This window comes from Macaca fascicularis, chromosome 3 (genome assembly GCF_037993035.2).
Source record: "Macaca fascicularis isolate 582-1 chromosome 3, T2T-MFA8v1.1".
Lineage (NCBI taxonomy): Eukaryota > Metazoa > Chordata > Mammalia > Primates > Cercopithecidae > Macaca > Macaca fascicularis.
Genome location: NC_088377.1, coordinates 88230812 through 88253048, shown reverse-complemented (window position 1 = coordinate 88253048; position 22237 = coordinate 88230812). Strand labels below are relative to the sequence as shown.

Sequence of the window (22237 nt, the reverse complement as noted above, 5' to 3'; positions counted from 1 at the left end):
CTTAGTCCAGTGGGCACCGCATTGCCCTGGCTTTTATCTCAGAACCACAGGAGGAACGCACCAGGGTCACCTCCTTGGTTGACGAACAGATGACAGGTTATACCTGTTATACCTATCCATCCAGGGCACAGGATTTGGGACTCATCTTTTATTTTATTTCATTTTATTTATTTATTTATTTATTTATTTATTTATTTATTTATTGAGACAGTCTTGCTCTGTTGCCCAGGCTGGAGTGCAGTGGCGAGATCTCAGCTCACTGCAACTTCCGCTTCTGGGGTTCAAACATTCTCCTGCCTCAGCCTCCTGAGTAGCTGGGACTACAGGCACCCAGCACCATGCCTGGCTAATTTTTGTATTTTTACCAGAGACGAGGTTTCACCATGTGGCCAGGCTGGTCTCGAACTTCTGACCTCAGGTGATCCACCTGCCTTGGCCTCCCAAACTGCTGGGATTACAGGCGTGAGCAACCGTGCCTGGCTGGGCTCTTGTTTTCAAAAACAGAAGGGGGCCCAGCATGGTGGCTCATGCCTGTAAAAAATATGTTTCTTTTCTAAGTAAGAAACACATATACCCACCACCACTGTCCCCCACATATACGGGTACCACAATAGTAGACAGTAACATCAAATAAAAATGGGGTGGGTAGTGCAGCTGTTCCTATTATACTTAAATTTGGGGTTTCACCCATGCTGTGGTTGTTCTGGACAGGGTCAGATTAAGCAATTTCAGTGCTTATGGTTCTTAAGAATTTGGTAAACCTCAAATGCCAACTGCAATAAATCATACAAGTCTCTATTATAACTATAAATCACTCATGAAATTTAATACTGTCATGAAGAGTAATTAAATGGTAATGTAACAAACTTACAAAAGAAAAAAACAAACACATTAATGGGGAAACTTAAGAGTTAGAGAACACTCCTGTATGGGAGCTTTCAGAAAAATATTTGTCCCCAAAGAATAAAGACTGTTTTCTTATCCAAAGCCAGAGGTCCTCAGGAGGTAAAAATCAGGAAAGGGGCACATTCCCCAAATAAACTCAGGACTGAGCGCTAAAGTCCAACTCCCTTCTTCAGTGCAGAAAACAATACCAAAAATTGACTTTCATTCTGCATTATCCTATTAAGGAAACAAAGAGAAAGGACATCAAGCAGGAGAGGCCAGTGCCCAAGAAGGGTCTTCAGGTTTAAAGGAAGTTTCAGGAAGGAGTCACGGGAGTTCCCTCAAGGTCACTACCTCCTTTGCACTGCCCGCCCTTCAAATCATTGCTGGGTTGATACTCAGCTGTTCTTAGCTCTTCAATGATGCTGACTCTTAAAGTTTAGATAGGACAGTTAGAACCAGGAATTCTGTTCTGGGCTGCTTCAGTCCTAACACCTCAGGATTCAGTAAGTAGTTGCTGAATACAGGAACAAGTCAAAACCAATTCACTAGGCCAGGTGCAGTGGCTCACGCCTATAATCCCAGCACTTTCGGAGGCTAAGGCAGGTGGATCACCTGAGGTCAGGAGTTCGAGACCAGCCTGGCCAACATGTTGAAATCCTGTCTCTACTAAAAATACAAAAAATTAGGGCATGGTGGTGGGCACCTGTAATCCCACCTACCCAGGAGGCTGAGGCAGGAGAATTGCTTGAACCCAGGAGGCAGACTTTGCGGTGAGCCAAGATTGAGCCACTGCAGCTTCAGCCTGGGTGACAAAGTAAGACTCTATGTCAAAATAAATACACAAATAAATTGTAAAAAAAAAAAAAAAAAAAAAAAAAAAAAAAAAAAATTCACTCTGCAGACCTAAGCAGCACTGCCAGGTCCCAGGCCCCACGGATTCCAAGAGCCTAACAAGCAGGTTGCTCCAAGGAGCCCCAGAGGGTAGGAAAGTATGTAGACTGAGGAGTCACAAAGCCACCACAAGCACAACAGCTCAAAAGCATCCCAGGTCCAAAGATAGCACATGAGGGAGCAGTGGGCAGAGGACTAGGTAGGGGAAGTATGAGGGCCAGAGGAACCTCCTCTCCTTGAGAAAAAGCCTTGCTCAGAAAGGTGACCAGGGGTGTGGAGAAAAGACATCACAGACAGGCACAGCCTGCTCAGGGGCAAGGGTGTGCCTGGTGACTCCTAAGCAGCTCAGTGTTGCTTTCCAGCATGGGTCCTCCAACTTGACCTTGCCTCCAAGTTCCTGCAGAGCTTGTTACAATGAAGACTGCTAGGCTCCACCCCAGCAGTTTCTGACTCAGTAGGCCTGGGGTGGGGCCTGAGAATTTGCATTCCTAGTAAGCTCCCAGATGAGGCTGTTGCTGCTGGAGACCCTCCAGGAACCAGTGAAGCGTGCAAGAAGATGAGGCCAGGCCTGTGCAGGGCTCTTATACCATGCCAGAGAGCAAGGAAGGCTCAGCAGGAGACTGGAATGATCAAACACGCCTTTTGGAAGTATTACTTTGGTAGTAACATGGAGAATGAGTTGGAGGGGAATGAAATTAAGGTGGAGAGCAAGAGATGTAAAGACTCAAAAAACCAAGGCAGGGTAGTGGGAATGGAGATGAATGGGGTGGAGGAGGGGCTCTGGGTGAAGTAGAAGGAAAGGATACAGGAGATGGGTGAGAAGAGAAAGATGGAAGGTGGGCTGACTCTAAGGTTCTGGCCCAGGTGAGTATTAATGATGGTCCTGGGACCAAGGCAGCAACAGAGAAGGAAGCAGGAGAGGACACAAGAGGAGGGAGGAGAAAGCATGGATTCAGCCTGAGACGGATGGGGTTTGAGGTGTCCACCACAGCCAGGCTCCTGGTAGATGTCTGGAGGGAGGTAAATCTGGGATTTGAGAGCCAAGTCTAGCCTAGAGATGGAGGCGGGAGAAGCGATCACAGGGGTGGATGGTGACATCAGAGTGAGTGAAATCTCCGGGGAAGGTACAGGAAGAGGAAACGTGGAGGGAGGCTGGCAGTTAAGGGATGAGGGGAGGAAGCAGAGTTGTGCAAGGAGGAAATAGAAGAGACACAGGACAACCACCCGTCAGGGGCATCCGAGGGGCCAGAGGGAGGAGGCAGTTTCAGGCAAGATGCACAGCTTCCGGAGCCAGGGTGTGTGCACTGCAGGGAGCTGACGGGTGGAGAAGCCAGGGTGAACATTGTGGTGCACTCCGGGATGTTCGGCTGCAAACAGAGAAGACAGGGCAGCAGCTAGAGAAGACGCAAGGCCAGGAGCGCTGTGTGGGTGTTTTGACGCTGTTTATGGGTGGAAGGCACTGGAGCCACTGAGGTGGAGGAAGAATAAAGTGAGAGAGGAGAGTACCGATGGAGTCAGGGTCCCTAGAGTCCAGAATAGGACGCAGGTTAGCTCAACCTCGCTTCTCCAGAAATAAAGGAGAGGGATGGGAGAGTACAGGAAGGGGCTGGCTTTAAAGAGTGTCCAGTGTCAAGTAAAGCACCTGATTTGGTCTCACCCCTAAACAGCAGGCTCACAGAAGAAACTTCAAACTTGGTAGCATTGCTGAGTGACAGGCCATGGTTTAAAAGGGGAGCAGGGTACAGGGCATTCCTCTTGGCAGTTTCAGCCTGAAGGATGCATTCAAAGCGGTCACACCTTTGATGCCCACTGGCAAGGAGAACTGCTAGGATCCTCCAAGAGTGGTGTCCAGGGTCCCTTCAGACTCCTGACCCTCCACTTTGCCTGCCTTAAGCAGCCACACCCCTCTCTGCCTGGAGAGGGGGAAGGAAGAGAGTCTAGAAGCCAGGTCAGAGCATGGAGAGTAAGCAGCAAGGGCCCAGAGAACTGTGCCATGGAAATCAGCCATGAAACCAGACTCCAGCCAGGGAGCTCCAAAGGCCTGGTGCCACCAAAGATAGGTTATCTCAAAAGACTGTTGCCTAAAAGTTGGATGTGGTTGTGAGGGTTGGGGAAACACTTGGAGGCTGGGCTGCAGTGGCCAGGCCAAGCCAGGTTTTACAAGTTCGCAGCAGCTGCAGTTGCTCTGCGGCCAGCCTCAGGGATGTTTAATAAAAAGCTGTGTTCAATTTCACCCTCTTCACGTCCCTGAATTCAGTCTCTTTATTTATAGCCCAAGACTAGGCATGCAGTGAGAAATCAGAGGGGCCAGGAAAAGGAGAGGGACAGGAGACAGACAGAGACAGAAAGAGTTAACAGGCAACAGCTTTTAAAGGGTAAAGCGTTTCAGAAACAGAGAATTCACTGGCACTCCCTGCTGCTTTTATTGCTTTCGCTCAACAGCTGGAGAAAATGTTTGATCAAAATATTTGTATTATTGTGTTTAAGTGAAATGACATATGACAGCTCATTATCCCAAACTCAGAATTCCCACAGCATCTGTCACAGCCACCCTATTAGAGACAGTCACTCCCCCTGGAAGATGGAGGGGCAGGGGGCGGGAGATGTGAGACAGGAAGCAGCAGGCATCAGACCCCAGACAGTCTCAGCCTCACAGGCCCTGGCCCAGGCTCTGGTTAAGCACAGGGTACGTTGCTGGAGGGAGACGCAGGTGATGCCTGGGGCCTACTCCGGGAGCGCAACTCCCGTGGACACCAGCAGCCCGCCAGGAGCATGGGACCCAGCGGGGGGTCTTGTGTCCAAGGAAATGGCCAGGATCCCCTCCCTTAGATTACTTGGCAAACAGCATTTACTGATCTAAAATTTAACAAAATGTCTCTCTCAAGCTTTTGTCCTTTGAAAGAAGAAAAAATAACTTTTTAAAAATTATCATGCCATTTTCTCTATCCTGAAGTGAGTAAAGGTGTAATTCTGCAGAACTTGGCTTTATAAGCCTACGTTCCTCTCCATGACAACCTTCGAGTAAAGGCCTCAGTTCTGCTCAGGCCATGTCCTTCTTACAACACCCCTAGTGGACAGATGTCAGGGTATATGTTCTATACCAGACATGCCAGGGAGGGAAAATCATCTACCAGCTGCTTCCTGTGTGCCTAGCCCATTTCTGCGAACTTACTGGCCTTATTCAAATCCCATGACAATCCCAGGAAGCATATGATATTATCTCCTCTTTGCGGATCAGGAGATTATGCTCAGAGAGGTTAAGCAATAAGCCCAATGACTCACAGCTGAAAAATGGAAGAATGAGGACCTAAAGCCACTGCCTTGAGTCCCTAAAGCAGACAGTTTCCACAGCCTGCACGTGCAACCACAGAGAGAACGAAACGTGAAGAAGAGTGCTCAGTGGCCGTGGGAAGGCAGGAATCAATGTGGATGTACTTGCACGTGCCCTCCTCATCACGCGCTGAACAAATCCTCATTCTTAGACCATAGAAAAGTTTGTTTTTATTCCCATCTCCCTGTCTCTGTGTAATGTACTAAAAAGTGATTCACACTAACGGAAAAAGATGCTCTACATCTTAGCCCCATGTCAGTCATTTCCAAAAGAATACCTCAGGAGCCTTCCCTCTTGAAGTTTCTGAGTCCCAATCTCCTTACCTATAGGATCAGGGAGGTCATGTGTTTCTGCTTCATGGGACTCCTGTTCCATGTACGGCAGTGGGCTCTGAGACAGTTCCCCAGGACAACCTTGTATACACCACTTCATATCGCTGAACATCCATTTTCTCAGGTGTAAAACCTGCCATATCCACCCACTGGTCATTTTAGGAATCCAAACCAAAATAAGATCGTGTTTATAAATGTGCTTTACAAGCTGGAAAGTGCTGTGTCAATTTAGGCTATCTTCCACCCTATCATTTGGGACTACCATGATACCTCATTTCTAGCAAGGTTTTTAACCCCAATTATAAATGTCCCTTATTGCCCAATGGGTCAGATTGTTCAGCTACCCCAAGAGAAATCTGAAATAAAATGGGCCCAATATAGAACTGTCTTTATCCTGCTTGGTTACAGAGATGATGGGTCGCAAATATCACAACTCAATTCCTATTTATTCTCTCAAAGTGTTTTGAGGCTGAAATACATAAGCTTGGGTGGATAGAAGAGGGGCCCCCTGTGGGTGATCCTGGGACTTTAACAGTGGGACATCCAAAAGGAAGAGCTGTCACCATTCATCCAGGCACACATCTGCCCTGAGAGTGGCTCTATCCCCTGCCTGCTCCCCCGTGCCAAGGAGAGGGTGGTGATTTCAAGGAGTACAGTTTACCAAGGCTGAGCGAGTTCTGCCCAGGGACTTCACGCTCCGCCCTCTTCCCCACTATCCACATAGGGATCCTTGGACACGCCATTTTCAGAGCAATCAGTTGCTACATTGATAGTAACTTGACGTGTTTGATCAGCTAAAGGCCAAAACTTTGGGTTAGGAAATACAAAGGCAAACCAAGGTTTCACATTCTCCCAATAATGCTCACTTTGAGTGATTACTTCCTTTGAATTCAACACCATCTCCCACACACATTGTTTTTATAATTGAAAAGCAATCCACCAACCAACCAATGACTCATTCAATAAATACATGAAATAATTGGAATAGAGCATACTTAACAGGTTATTTTAGTTAACAGTGAACATATTTGTTATTTACTAGATTTGTTTTTTTCCGTAACTTCAAATTTTTGTGCAATGAACATATTATATTTATTTATTTTTAGAGATGTTTAGTTAGTTATTTTTAGAGACAGGGTCTCGCTCTGTTGCCCAGGCTGGAGTGCAGTGGTGCAATCACAGCTCACTGCAGCTGCCACCTCCTGAACTCAAGTGATTCTCCTGAGTAGATGGGATGACAGGCCCTCACTACACCTCACTAATTAAAAATAATTATTTGTAGAGACAGGGTCTTGCTATGTTGTCCAGGCTGGTCCCGTACTTCTGGCCTCAAGTGATCCTCCCACACTGGCCTCCCAAAGTGCTGGGATTACAGGCATGAGCCACTGCATCTGGCCATGATATTTTAAATATAAGACAAAACATACTTTCAAAACAGTCTGACATTCTAGAAGCCTCTGTGACAGCATGCGCATGCCAAAGTATTTTCTCTCCATGAGAATCATGGGCACGTTAGTGCCAATCCACTCTCTCTGCAACCAGCATCAACATGTCTTTGTAATGAAGAACTGCTCATCGGATGATGTGTTTATAAAGTCTGTGTCATCCTCATCAAGTCTAAACATAGGCAGCTTTCTCATAGTAAGTGGGTAGTTAACATGCCAAGTCAATCAACACCAGTGTCTCCCACTCCCAACCCCAGTGTTTTCTCACAGAGCTGAAAACAAAGACGTGGGAGCTTCCCGGTGCAGCCAAAGCACAGACAAAGGGACGGTGACTGTGAGAGTCCAGCGGCATATGGCCACCTTCCATGCTGTGGAAGCAGGAAGCCACAACTGCCTGGTGCAGCGGGTTAACCTGTGTCCCCTTAAAAGATACGTTGAAGCCCTCACATCTGGTATGTGTAAATGTGGCCATATTTGGAATTAGGGTCTTTGCAGAAGTAATCAGGTTAGATGAGGTCATTAGGATGGGCCCTAAATCAACACTGCTAGTGTCTTTATAAGAGGGAATCTGTGGCTGGGCATGGTGGCTCACACCAGTAATCCCAGCACTTCGGGAGGCCAAGATAGGCAGATCACTTGAGCTCAGGAGTTTGAGACTAATCTGCACATCATGGTAAAACTCTGTCTCTACAAACATTAAAAAAAAAAAAAAAAAGCCAGGTGTGGTGGTGCACATCTGTAGTCCCACCTACTTGGGAGGCTGAGGTGCCAGGATCACTTGAAGCCAGGAGGCGAAGGTTTCAGTGAGCTGAGATTGCATCACTGCACTCCAGCCTGGGTGACACAGCAAGACTCTCTTTCCAAAAAAAAAAAAAAAAAGAAGAGGGGGTTTATACACAGACACACCACCATGGAAGAGAGGCAGAGAGTGATGCTGTCATGAGGCAAGAATTGCCTGGGGCTTCCAGAGGCTGGAAGAGGCAAGGATCCTCCCCTAAGATTTCAGGGGAGGACAGCCCTACCAACACCTTGATTTTGGACTTTCAACTTCCAGAACTGACAGATAATAAATTTCTGTTGCTTTGAGCCCCCAGTCTGTGGTGCCTTGTTCTGGCAGTGTTAGCAAACATACATACCTGGGTTTCCTTACAATTTTGTTGTAGGAAGGCCATCCTACACCAGTGACTTTTGAAGAGGCTACATTCTCTTCTCCTGTGAGTAGGAGTAGCAGTAAATATTGACAAGAAACAAAGAACCTAACAACCCTCAGAAGAGCTGAGAAGAGGAAAGCATGTGCAGTATGCCCATAGTCATTTTTTGGCTGTGAAGCATCTATTCCTTCTTCCCACAGAATTCTGATTTCCTTTTCAGAGTTAACTTCTCTCCTACTGTATTTAGGTGTTGGGATGATAAATCAAAAATCCAAGACTGGCGCGGTGGCTCCCGCCTGTAATCCCAGCACTTTGGGAGGCTAAGCTGGGAGAACTGCTTGAGTCCAAGAGTTCGAGACCACCCTGGACAACATGTCAAGACCTGGTCTCTACAATTTTTTTTTAATTAGCGAGGTATGGTGGCATACGCCTGCAGTTACAGCTACTCATGAAGCTGAGGCAGGAGGATTGCTTGAGCCCGGGAGGTGGAGGCTGCAGTGAGCCATGTTGGCACCACTGCATTCCAGCCTGGGCAACAAAGCAAGACCCTGTCTCAATTTTTAAAAAAATCCATGAGCCTCACTGCCCAAGACAGGCAGGGTACCTGGCTCTGATAGCAGACGGCCTCTGCTGAGAGCCTGAGTCCTGAGCCTGAGTCAGGGGAAGGAGAAGCAGTTAGAACTCATTCCCCCCGGGTAGACTCTCACGCCTGCTTCCTGTGCCTCTACAGCACCTGCTTCTGGAGATTTTCCGACAATTCTAAGTGTCCGATGTCATCCCAGCAATTCCTGTTGGTGCAAGGGTTGGAATCAGTTTCTGTTGCATGTAACCCAATAGCCCTGGCTGATGCAGGAGGAAAACCTCAACAGCCCAGTCACCGAGCAGCTGTACAGGCTGGGTGTGCACTTAACCTCCTGGGGGCTTCAGTGCCTCATCAGGCAAGTTACACCAAATCTCTTCCCATGCTGAGGATTAGAATATTTATTATTCTAAATGTTTCTGCTCTAAGACGTAAATTATCTAAGGCTCAGGCATGGTGAGCTGAACTACAAGTGAACAGCAATCCTGCTCCGGCTTGTCCATAAGTCAAGCAGGGGCATTTGAAACTTTTGTCTTTAACAACCCCCTGAATTCAAGGATATGGGGGTGCCATCTCAGTTTGCCAGTCACACTGGTGCAGAAATGCCTAATTGTGGTGTATTATAACATACAGCAAACTCAAAACTTAAGAGGCTTTGAACTCCATGCTGCAGATAGATGCTGAGTTAGTCACAATTACCTTCCACCTAGCCAGTGAAAATAGTGAACATGTACTAACTCGTGCTTTTGGAGGGTAGAGAATCTGGAATCTGTTTAACTGGGTGGCTCTGGCTGAGGATCTCCCAGGAGGCTGCAGTCACCTCAAGGCCTGACTGGGGAAGGGTGTGTTTCCAGGCATGGCTCCTCCCCATACAGCCTCTCCACCAGCTGAGTGTCCTCATGGCATGGCCACTGTCGACCCCAGACTGAAGGATTCAAGAGGGAGGGCAAGAGAGCCACCTGAGGCACAGTCCTTTTATAACCTAATTTTAGAAGTGCCATCCCATCACTTCACTGGAAGTAAGTCGTTAAGGGAAGAGGAAGTAAGTCGCACCTCCTGAGGGCAGGAGTATCAAAAACTTGTACACATGGCCTTAAACCCCCGACAGTGCCATAAATAGCTGAACTTTTCATTCAGTCTCCAATTTATACAGTGATATGATTCAAAGATCACATGTATCTTATTTTAAAAAAATAAGCAGGACTAGGAAGCAAAAGACTGTGACTTTGATTCAAGTTCTGAAAGCAGCTCACTATAATTGGGGAGCCAAGACAATTGATTCCCCAAGATACTTAGGGAACCTCTCTGCAACAGTTTTTCCAGCTATTGTACTTTGGCCAAGTGCTATGCTTGACACACATGACCTCATCCAGTCCTTTTCACATTCCAGTGATGTAGATATCCGAATCCTCATTTCTCAGCTGCGAACACTGAGGCAGAAAGAGATTAAATCATCTATCCAAGAGAACCCAAGATTACCCAAGATCATGAGTCAGGATGGGGCCCTAAATCTGTCTCTCAAGCTTCAGATGTAGATTGGCATGTGAAGAGGCTCAGAGAAAGAGTAAAAGGTAGAAATAAAAGTGCTACAATCTGATAATGCATTACCATGAACCATAAATAATAACAGAGTTAATAAAAGAAGTGAGAACAATAGTAATGATGGCACCGATGATGATGTTAGGTCTGTGTGTATCACGTGAGGGGCCGGCTGACTTTCTAGTACTCACTGTGCGTCTTTCCTTGACTGTTCACTGTATCTGTGAGGACGATGTGTTTTCTTTGGTGCCCTGTACAACAAGTATATGAGCATACTTATGGTCTCCACTTGAAGAGGATGAAAGCATTGAATAATAAGATGGTGCCTGACAGACCACTAGTTAAGAACCTACCATCTTCAGTAAAATCCTGAACTTAACTTCTCCAAAAGTCAACATTAGTCTAAATCAAAGATGCTGTCAGAAAAGAAGATAATGCATCACATAAAACCTACCTAGACATACTGCGTACCCAACATCCTTCAGTATCCAACCAAAACACCCCCTTCTCCTGTGAAGACGCCCTGACATCTGCACCCTCCAGCCTTGTTCACACATCCGCTCCAGCACTTCCCATCTCCACAGTGGGTAAACAGGCGGGGCGGGAAAAATGTCTTACTAATCTTTGAATCCCATAAACACAGCGAGGAATCTGGCTTAAAGTAGGCATTTCCAAATATTTACTCAATCAATGAACCACTCTTGAGATTACTATGTGTAATGGGTGTGAGATTATGAAATCATCATTTAATAAACACACATTTCTGAGATTCAAACTCCTGCCTTAAAAAGGTTTAAAGATGGATTGATTCAGGGAAACATTTAAAGTTACAACATTGCTATAGACTGAATGCATTCTTCTAAAATTCACATATTGAACTCTAACCCCCATGTAATGGTATTTGGCAGTATGGCATCTGGAGGTGATCATAAGGGTGGAGCCCTCATGAATGGGGTTCCTTATAAAGAGTCCCCAGAGAACTTACTGGCCGTTCCACCACGTGAGGACACAGTGAGACGAAGGCCATCTATGAACCAGAAGACAGGTCCTCATCAGACAACAAATCTGCTGGCACCTTGATCTGAGACTTCTCAGTCTCCAGAACTGTGAGAAATAAATTTCTGTTGTTCATAAGCCACACCATTTATGGTATTTTGTTACAGCAGCCTGAACAGATTAAGACTGTGATATTGCCGGGAACTTTGATAATTATTATCTGAATTTATCCAAAGAAACACTGTGAAATTGTCTTCATTTTACAGGAGAGGAAACCGGGGTTTAAACAGAATACATAATCTGCCCTGGGTCCTTCATGGCCAGTCCTGAAGCCTTGTGTTTCTAACTCCTGGTCTGACATGTGCCTGCCACTGAATTCAAGTGGGCAAATTCAGGAAGGCACACTGAACTCAGCTTGATGTGGACTGATAATCAGGTACTAAATGGTTGTTTCTTGTTTTTCTGTTTCGTAATTTATACCCAGATTTGGAAAGATTTGGAAGCAGATTACATCTTTATCACCCAAAGTATGTTTTCAGAAAGAATCTTGTTTCTGAGAAGCATAAATTTAGTTTCAAATATTTATAAAAATTACTCTAAATAAAAGCAAAACTCCATGAAAAAGAAAATGCACTGGCATAGAGAGAAAAGCAAGAAGAGAAAGGAAGAGGAAAATGAGAGATGGGGAGATAGGATGACACAGTGGGAAAGGAGAAAGAAAACCAGGGAAAGATTTAAAAAGAAGATAATATGTGCTTAAGTTAATTACAGATGATAGAAAATCTTTTCAGGAAATGTACATCTGAATTTAAAAACAGCATTCTTTAGTTCCACTTCATCAAGCAAACAGCAGAATCTGCAAGGTGTGAATCCTCCCACTTAAGCCTGGGCCTTAATAGACTGCGTGTGTCCAGCGCTAGCCTCAGGGGAGCCAGCTCTCCATACACATCTGTTGAATGGAAATCAATTTTCCTCAAGCAAAGAGGCAGCTCTGTCTCTCATAAATGAGCACCTCCACGTCTGCATTCACATAAGACTGATTTTAATGAGCGGGGTGTGAGGTCACACCCGATGTACATCCGCTCATCCAAGGGGCCCAGACACCCCACCAGGAAATCAAATTTCTCAGTACATACCTCAATGTTGAACCTTCCTTTTAGCCCCTAAAGGTTTCTCTCACCCTTTTTGCATTTGGTTTTTGGCCAAGTAGGCTGGAAAGTATAAAAGCCAAAAGAGGCAGGGGTGGAGCAGCCGGGCAAGCAGGAAGAAGCATGTGTTTTCTGAACTCCATCTCCCCAGCTGTTCCAGCATGTTCCATCATTGGGCAGCCTGTCCTCACCGTCCAACAGGCATCCTCATGCAGCCTGCAGTTTCCATGCTGCTCACTGTAAATGTCTGATATCTGCACATCCTCTGAGAGCACAGCCCAGAGGCTGAGCATGCTCACAGACACCCTCTCAGCACCTGGGCCTCAGAACTGTGTGGTCCCCAGCGTAAGGCCTCAGGGTCCAATGCCCACCCCACTTGCTCCTGCAGAAATCTAGGCTGCAAGGTGCTCCTAAATCTCTGTGTCCCTCCAGCTGCAACAGGAACCCTAGTCACAACAAGTCTTATGGCTACATGAGCAAGGATAGGCTCCTGGCCAAGGCATCTGGTAGCTTCCTGCCCAGGTAAGATGGGCCTCCCTGGTGGGCTCTGTATTTGTTTTGCTGCTGGACAGAAGAGCTCCTTCTTTTAGAATCATTTGCAGCAGCGGCCTCTACCTAGTGATTGGAAATCTATAATTATGTCGAATAAATAGACACAAAATGAGAACAAGAAGGACTGAAGTGATGAATATTTCATACACTAAAGTTACTCGTTTTAAAAGAATGTCCTGTGCTCAATAATCTGTTCTTCCTACTTCGTGGTGTGAAAACAGCCTTTGTGTTATGAACTGATAATGACAGCAGAGAATGCTCTGGGAATTGTTTGCTGTTTTCCAGTGTCCCAACTTATCCCAGCCCCGCCATGCCCATATTTGGACAAACATCTGGTATCCCTATGTGGGCATCTGCCCCACAGTATTTTGGGTTTTTTTTTTGTCGGGGGGAGTGCAGATTGTTTTTCCATGTCTTACTGCCAAAAATGTGGGAACTACTGATTTGTAGTAATTAAAGACTGTGAAGATTTCCAAACAGAGAAATGAAACACAAAAGTGTGTCAGGTGTGGTGGCTCATGCCTGTAATCCTAGCATTTTGGGAGGCCGAGGCCGGCGAACTGCTTGAGCCTGGGAATTTGAGACCAGCCTGGGCAACACAGCAAGACTCCGTCTCTGCTGCAAACAAACAAACAAACAAAATTAGCCAGGTGTGAAAGTGCAAGTTTGTAGTCCCAGCTACTCAGGAGGCTGAGGTGGAAGGATCCCTTGAGCCCGGGAGGGCAGGGCTGCGTGAGCGGAGACCACACCACTGCATTCCAGCCTGGGCCACAGTGACCCTGTCTCAAAGGGAAAACAAACAAACAAAACACAGAAACACAGAAGCATCAGGGTAGCTAAAAAGAAACGGCACCAACTCATGAACTCGCACAGAAGCACACAGTGTATTAAACTCAGGCGACTGACGGTATTTGGGCGTAGGAAACAGGTCGCAGAACAACAGTCACAGGGCTGACACCAAAGGCAGGGGACAGCGAGAGTTCTGCTCTTGCTGCCTGAGAATGGCACTGAGGGCAGGGGATGCAGAGGGGCCAGAGAACAGAGCAGGAGCTGGCAGATGAGAAAAGTGGAGGGAAGGTGGCTGTCTTCCAGGGTTTTTGTGAATGGATGGGTTGGGAGTATTTCTTCCACATTCCAGAGGAGGGAGGAACAGTGACAAGGCTGGAGGGTGGAGAGAGGCTTAAGAAATCTGTCTCTGGGGACACTTCACAAATGCACAGCAACCTTTGCATCTCTTCACCCCTGCTCAAAGAACTGCTACCTGGTATCAGCAATGCGAGCTGTTTTGTTTCCATTTTGTTTACTGTTGTTGTTGTTTTAAAAAATAACCAACCTTGCCAGTGGTGTGCTGGATTATTTAAACTTTTTCCTCTTCACTGGCACACTCACAAGTTTGTTTAATGTAAGTCTGGGAGCCCACAGGGGTTTTATGTGCCTCACATTCATAAATCCTCAACTGCTTTTCAACCAAATTGATTGCCCCTGAGGATTGAGGGTGAATGGAAGAGTCAAAAGGCATCTCCTGGGCTAGAAGGAGAATGCACATAGTTGTGTGCACACAATGCCAAATATCCAAATTAAAAGTGAAAACTTGAGCAAATCCTCCAGATGCTTCCAAGGACCTGAATATTTGGTGAGTCGGCAGAAATATGTGGATGCTTAATGGAACTTCGCACCGTTAGTAGCAATAGTTAGCACTGTGTTTGTACAGCCCACCAAGGAATTCACAAATGTGTCTAGACTTAACTTTGTCAATCCTGATAAACTAAAAATGATATGTTATGCCTCCCTCTAGAGTCATGACCAGCATCTTCAGATTAGACTAGAATCATCTAATCTAACAGATTAGAAAACTATGCCTCTTCTGGGGAGACCCAGCCCCTCCCGCACTCAGCTTGGTGAGCTGACGGTGTCTTTCTGCAAACTGGAAAGATAGACTCTTCCTCTGGGTAGCCTGGTGAGCAGAGTATGTGTTCCAGTTTAGCCCCTTATTTCAGTCCTTTGTGCAGTAAACAGCCAGCACAACTGTACACAGACACCCTGCCTCCCTCTACAGTGTCCAAACACAACTAAACTAGAAGTCTGACCGTTTCAAAGTAAGAGGATAGGAAATAATACATGATTAAGACTTCTTTAGCATGAACTGCACACACAATTAGATTCCACAATTACAGAAAGAAAAAGAAAGGGAAAGGGAAAGAGTGAAACTGCCCTAAAATGCTTTACCTTAGCATAATAAAACTGTGGGATTTCAGAGCTGGAAGCCATCTTTAAAATGATCTACTTATCTATTGCAACCATCCCTTGCAAGAATCCTTTGCATGACGTCCCCATTCCACCCTCCACCAGCAGTCATCCAGCCTAAACTGAAACACCCACCCCCACCCTGTCTCTGAGAACTGGAAGTCTGAAGCCATCACCCTCCTTTCACATTGCTCTGTGCACAAGAAATCCTGTCCCCCACCCCCACCCCGCCACACTGGCCTCCCTCTAACTTTTGCCCAGCCTATCAATTCGTCTTAGCGCTGCACTCTGACGCCACCTACATTAAGAGTAATTGCTTTTCTATGCGATAGCTCTTTAAGTATCGGTAGACAATTAACCATGGCCCCCTACAATCTTTTGTTTCCCCAGCTAAATAAAGGCACCTTGCCTTTATTTAATCCAACTCCTCCTACAAAACCAAGTTAACTGCCAGCATCCATGAACAAATCTGCGGTTCATCACAGTCACTACAGGGCAGCCAAGAGCTGGATCAAGACAGACTTTGCTTTCACTGAGAGGCAACCCCATGTTTTGGAAAGTAGAATTCCTGGAAGTCTGGCACCTCAGGAAATTTAAGGACCACACAAACCCCATGGGCTGTAATAAGATATTGCTGATGTTTTGGCTGATACGCACCAGAAAGCCCTGGGAGGAAAGCGGCCTAGAAACTGTAATGAATGAAAGCGTAATGTCCTGTACTTGAAGCCACACAATTAGAAAGTGAGAGGACTACAGAAAAACCAGCGGGGCACTGGCATTTTCCAGGTGAGCATTCGGAGCTGACAGTGAAAATAACGAATGAAACACAGCAGGGCAGAAGCGGACTTTATTCGGAAAACCTTGTCTCCTGGAACTGAAGCTAACCTCTGGGACAAGAGGTTTCAGAACAATGAAGAATCAACAAATCAGATGAAGAGATGCCTACTGACAAAGACAGACAAATTCCATACCCTGGAATTGGACATCTTCCTGGCAGAGGGAAACAGCCTGCTCTAAAATGGGTACAATCAGCAGTAGTTATGAACATCGGCTTTTCCACTTGCAAAAGATTGTAACTTTGCCTGACAGGAAGGAACACTGACCAAGAAAACAGTAAGTTACAGATTACTTTGCTACAAGATGCTGGCTATACCTCTTTTGGATACATATATACATATATATATATATATATATATATATATATATATATATATATAGAAAATCAAGCATTATTTTTCTGTGAGAGGAATTAAATGTCAGGAATATGCATATCTTTCTTATATAAGGCTTTGTTTTATTATAACAGCAAGAATCATGACTGATGCCTGAAGGCAGCCACAGATATTGCCAAGGAAAAACGGGGTAGTAAGTGGAAGAATCTCACAAAAAAGTCTATGTAACAAAAAGACAGAGGAACCAACCTCTGTCTTATTCCTTTCTTCAAGTGTTTCCAAAGTTTACTGTTACTATCTCCATACGAATAAATTAATTTTCAGTTTTATAGTAGAATTCAACTTTTAAAATTCCTTTCATAACCAACTTTTCTAAAAATCCAGCATAGGATACCCAAATAAAGGTGCATCTCCATTCATTCATATTTTCCTTCATTCATTCATTCATTCAAACTTCAACAGCTACGGTTGGATATCTATTATGTGTGTGCATCATGCTAGGCATTCAAGTGGCAGTGTCAGCAGCACAGGCGAGGGAAGTGGGCATTCGTTATTTCCACAAAATCACCTACTTTAAAACCATGTTAAGTCCAAGAAAGGACAAGACATGGTGTGAAGAGAAAGCCATAATAAACCAGGTAATTCAGAACAGAGGTCAAAAACACATACCCTGCACAGCATCTACAAAACACAGGAAGCCAACACTTGGTTTTGTGAATGCCACAGTGTTGCAATTATCTTAAGCTGTTTTTAAGCTGTTTCCAAAATATTATTTTTAATTAAGGTAGAGCATATACTAACTTTAAATGACAGAGAGAAAAGGAGGGATTTGCAATTAAATGAATAAATAATGGAACTGACACATTTTGTTTCTTTTAGTAAATGGGTTCCTGAAAAGCAACATCAACTTATTCAGTGATTGTTTGCCCCGAGGACAGTAGATACCCAGTGCAAAATGGCTCCCAGGTCTGGTGGGTGGCAAATGAGCCTGTGGTGGCTTGGGAACGACACAAGTCCAGAACAGCGTGAGCTTTGGAAACCAGTCAAACTCAGATTTGAATCTCAACTCTACCACTAGAGACGCAAACTCTGGAAGGTTATTCATCTTCTGCAAGTCTCAGTCTTCTTCTATAATTATCACCATAGTAGGAAAAGCAGTATTAAAGATTATTAAGGACTTACTACAGGGTTGGCTGAAATAAATAATAAGTAAATAACAACTTGCATAGTCTATCAACCGTTATCCACACTGTTTTGCCAGAAAGTCTCCTGCCAGGAGTGAGACTGGACTGAGGCCGAAAACAAGGGGCAAGGCATACATGCAGAGTGCTGGGACCAGATGTGGGTACCAGCGAACCACAGCACAAGATCTGCTCAGGTGAGGCAAGTTCAGCAGTGTGAGAGAGTTCTCATAGGTGCCAAGTTGCAGGGTAGCTCAAGGGGTCCTATCAAGACGTCTGGATGGTGTTGTCGATGAGGAGCTATGGTCTGATCAGGAAGGTAATCTTGGGAGCATTTCAAGAAGATTAACAAGGCAGCAGCGTGAAGGACAGACTGGAGAACAGAAAGTCTGAAGGCCATTAGCATAGTCCAGACATGAACAGGACACCAGGAATAGAATGGAGGCGATGGGCCAAAGGCAGGAGAGCAGTCCTGAGGAAGGTAGAAAATGTTTCGAATAGCTAATATCAGGTGCATGAGACACAGCAACAAGAAATAAAGTTCTAGAGCACCTACGCTTCCCTGAAGCTAAGCACCTTTTCTACCAGCTAGCTCACCCAGCTCTGCTCTTTCCTCCGCTCGCTCTCTTTAGTCCAGGAAAAGGAGCACAGAGACCAGGTGGGATGGCTTAACTTTGCACAGTCTGCGACATGATCATGAGCATTGCGGGTAAGCTGAAAAACACTAGATGACCCATTGTGGGCGGTGCACCCGTATGGGGAACGTTAAAGCAAGATCCAGAAAGTGGCCACCCTAGCACTTAGCTCCAGGGTGTAAAGCCCTGGACATCCAGGAAACAGGAGCCCGAGAAAAGGAATAAAAGAAAATGGAACCAATAAAGACAGACACAGAGCTTGTGAAGGACAAAAAAATGTGCCGGATGCTGAAGACTCCCACAAACAATGACAGGGGAGATTTTACGCCACTATTCACTGCGTGACAGGAATTTCATCTGCCGTCTATGATAATATCATGGACTCTTTCTGGAAACCAACCCTTTTTCTGCAAATGCATTATGCCCCACTGTGCATATCTGGGCCCCAGAAGACTGTACCCACTGTTATTATAAGCAGGAAGCCAGCCAAGTATCTTCAGTTGTCGAGGAACAAGATTTGGGCTCAACTGTTCAGTGACCTACTTAGCTTTATTTGGTTATTTGACCACAGAATACAGTTCTGTGGTTATGGGAGCAAAAACACAGTTAGATAGAATGAATAAGATCTAGTATTTGATAGCAAAACAGGGTGATTAAAGTGAACAATAACTTATTATATATTTTAAATAACGAAAAGGGTGGAATCAGAATGTTCTTAACACAAAGAAATGACAAATACTTGAGATGGATACCTCAATTACCCTGATGTGATTATTACATATTGTACGCCTGTAGCAAAACATCACTTGTATTTCATAAATATATATACCTATTATGTACCCATAATAATTAACATTAAATTTTTTTAATTAAATATACTTCTAATCCCAACCAACATTCTTTCAACTAATAACTATAAGGATGCCTGACATTTACTGAATGTCAGAAGAATCTATGGGCTAGAAACGTGTTCTCCCTATGAAGAAGGTACTGCTACCATCACTGTAGAGGTGCATATCTGGGCACCAGGAGACTGTGCCCACAAGAGATCATGCATCCCAGCCTGGCCAAGAGAGAAGAGACATTCAGTTAAAAATAATAATAATAAATAGGGCCGGGTGCAGTGGCTCACATTTGTAATCCCAGCACTTTGGAAGGCTGAGGCAGGCGGATCACCTGAGGTCAGGAGTTCAAGACCAGCCTGGCCAACATAGTGAAACCCCATCTCTACTAAAAATACAAAAATTAGCCGAGCGTGGTGGCAGGAGCCTGTAATCCCAGCTACTCACTCAGGAGGCTGAGGAAGGAGAATTGCTTGAACCTGAAAGGTGGAGGCTGCAGTGAGTCGAGATCATACCACTGCACTCCAGCCTGGGCGACAGAGTGAGACGCTGTCTCAAAAATAAATAAATAAAGCCCAAGGAATGCCAGGGATGACCATATGATGTCTGCATCTCTGGTGAGTAAGAAATACAGAAGTGTGGAGCAGTGTGAAGAAGAAGAGGCGAGAACGACCCCCGGACCGACCAAAACCTGCACGCCACCGCATCCTATGCCCAGCGCCTATGACCCGCCACTGTTGCTGCCACCATGCCCAAGAGAAAGGCTGAAGGGGATGCTAAAGGAGATAAAGCCAAGGTGAAGGAAGAACCACAGAGAAGATCCGTGAGGTTGTCTGCTAAACCTGCTCCTCCAAAGCCAGAGCCCAAGCCTAAAAAGGCCCCTGAGAAGGTACCCAAAGGGAAAAAGGGAAAAGCTGATGCTCGTAAGGAGGGGAATAACCCTACAGAAAATGGAGTTGCCAATAAAGACCAGGCCCAGAAAGCTGAAGGTGCTGGACATGCCAAATGAAGTGTCTGCATTTTTGTTAACTGTGTACTTCTGACGACTGTACAGTTTGAAATACCGTTTTTTATCAAGTTTTATAAAAATGCAGAATTTTGTTTTATTTTTTTTTAAGCTATGTTGTTAGCACACAGAACTCTTCATTGTTTTTGGAGGACAGGACATATGTCCCTAATAGAATGTCTCTGAAGCTGCACAGAGGTGGGGACAACACCTTTCCCTTTCCCTTCTAGTTCGGAGAGACTTCCTCTGGGCTCCCAGGAGAAGGGATTCCCTGACCTTGACACACACGTCCACCTTGGCATAAAAACCTTGTGGGAGGGAAAAACAAATTGTTTTTATGTCCTCTTCTCCCTTTCCACCTTTCAGCATAGGCTTAACTCCCTTAAAGCCAGACATCTGTTGGGACATGATCCCCAGCCACTGGTTACCAGTATGTCACACAATCTGGACTTTCCAGTGATGGCACTGACATGGCACCCCTCAAAGAGCAGAGGTTCCGTTTCTAGATTGTGGATCTTCAGATAAATTCTGCCATTTTCATTCCACTTCCTGAAAGTCAGGGTCAGCTTGTGAAAAGTTGTTAAAACAACACGCTAAGTGCAAAATGTCAACTCTAAACTTCCCCTGTTCAGAGCATCAGATGAAGACTTATTGGCTTTTATCGTGGCTTTCTGATTATTGGTAGTCCAAAGAAGGGAGTTTGAAAGTTGTTGTATACTGTTAACAACTGTCTGCCCATGTCCTGCCTGAAATACTGTGATTGCTTACGGAAAGTATCTTTAATAAAGCTAGGTACAGTTTGGCTTGGGAAAAAAAAAAATATGGAAGTGCTTTCTTAATAGCAGGTGTGTGTGAAGGATTCAATTGGTTATTAGGGTAAAGAGGCTTAGGAAAAAGAAACGTGTCTTTCAGTCACTGCTAAGTGACACATCCGCACTGTGCTATGAAGTCCCAAGAACCCTAAGGTCACGTGGTCCCTTGCCAGAACACACCTGTATTAACCCTTCCAGAAATCTACTGCCGTAGGCGTGTATGTGTGTGTAGGTCAGGGAGAGAGTTTTTTGTTTTGTTTTTTTACTGAGACGGAATCTTGCTGTGTCACCCAGGCTGGAGTGCAGTGGCACGATCTCAGCTCACTGCAACCTCCGTCTCCCAGGTTCAAGTGATTCTCCTGCCTCAGCCTCCTGAGTAACTGGGACTACAGGCATGTACCACCATGCTCGGCTAATTTTTGTATTTTTAGTAGAGAGGGGTTTCACCATGTTAGCCAGGAAGGTCTCAAACTCCTGACCTCAGGCAATCCGCCTGCCTCAGCCTCCCAAAATGTTGAGATTACAGGCTTGAGCCACCGCACCAGGCCGGGAAAGGCATACTTTTAAAAATAACAGAGCATTTGCAATAATGAAGAAATAAGAAGAGACAAAGGGGAAAAAGGGGGTAGGAGACAAAAATATAAACCCTTTTCCTGTGTTGGCCCCAAATAATTTTCCTGCTTTTTTTTTTTTTTTTTTTGAGATGGAGTCTCGCTCTGTCTCCCAAGCTGGAGCGCAGTGGCACGATCTCAGTTCACTGCAACTTCCATGTCCCAGGTTCAAGCCACTCTCCTGCCTCAGCCTCCCGAGTAGCTGAGACTACAGGCGCCTCACCACCATGTTCGGCTAGTTTTTGTATTTTGAGTAGAGACAGGGTTTCACCATATTGGCCAGGCTGGTCTCGAACTCCTGACCTCAAGTGACCCGCCCACCTCGGCCTCCCAAAATGCTGGTATTACAGGTGTGAGCCACCGTGCCCAGCCCATTTTCCTACATTTTGGGAAACTTCAAATTACCCTAGATTTTCATTTCTCTGAATGGAAGCCAGTGTAATTCATCTCTTCCACCAAGCTCCTGATAGTTCAGGTGACGTGGATGCTACATTAACTCTGTCAGGCCCCTGGGCTGCTATTAAGTTCCCCGTAACACCAAGGTCCTACACCCAGTTCCCTACAAGTAAGCGTTTTTGCCTCCCAAAGGGCCAAACCTGCACACAGCAGGGACACAGCGGGGCAGTTAGTTGCTTGGGAAAGAGAAACAAAATTTCTTTTGAGAGTGAGGTTATTTTAAGGTGGTCACAGGTATGCAGAGTCAGTTTTATGCTCTCCGTGATTTCTTATCCCCTCTGAGAGTGGGAAGGAGTTGGCATAGAGATTTTTATTTTCATGGCACATTATATAATTTGGGGTTGGTGGCAAGTGCTAACAACTGTCATACTACCCACGGCTATATTAAAAATAAGACCAAAATAGAGATTGTTGTGGGCTGTCTT

General features: G+C 45.4%; 1 protein-coding gene and 1 pseudogene across 15 annotated transcripts in view; one reads left to right on the top strand and one right to left on the bottom strand.

Annotated features, from left to right (window-relative positions):
• Positions 1-22237, bottom strand: part of GLI3 (GLI family zinc finger 3) — a 280541-nt gene that overhangs the window by 131911 nt on the left and 126393 nt on the right. The window lies entirely within an intron of this gene.
• On the top strand, positions 19568-20608 carry LOC123572359 (non-histone chromosomal protein HMG-17 pseudogene; annotated as a pseudogene).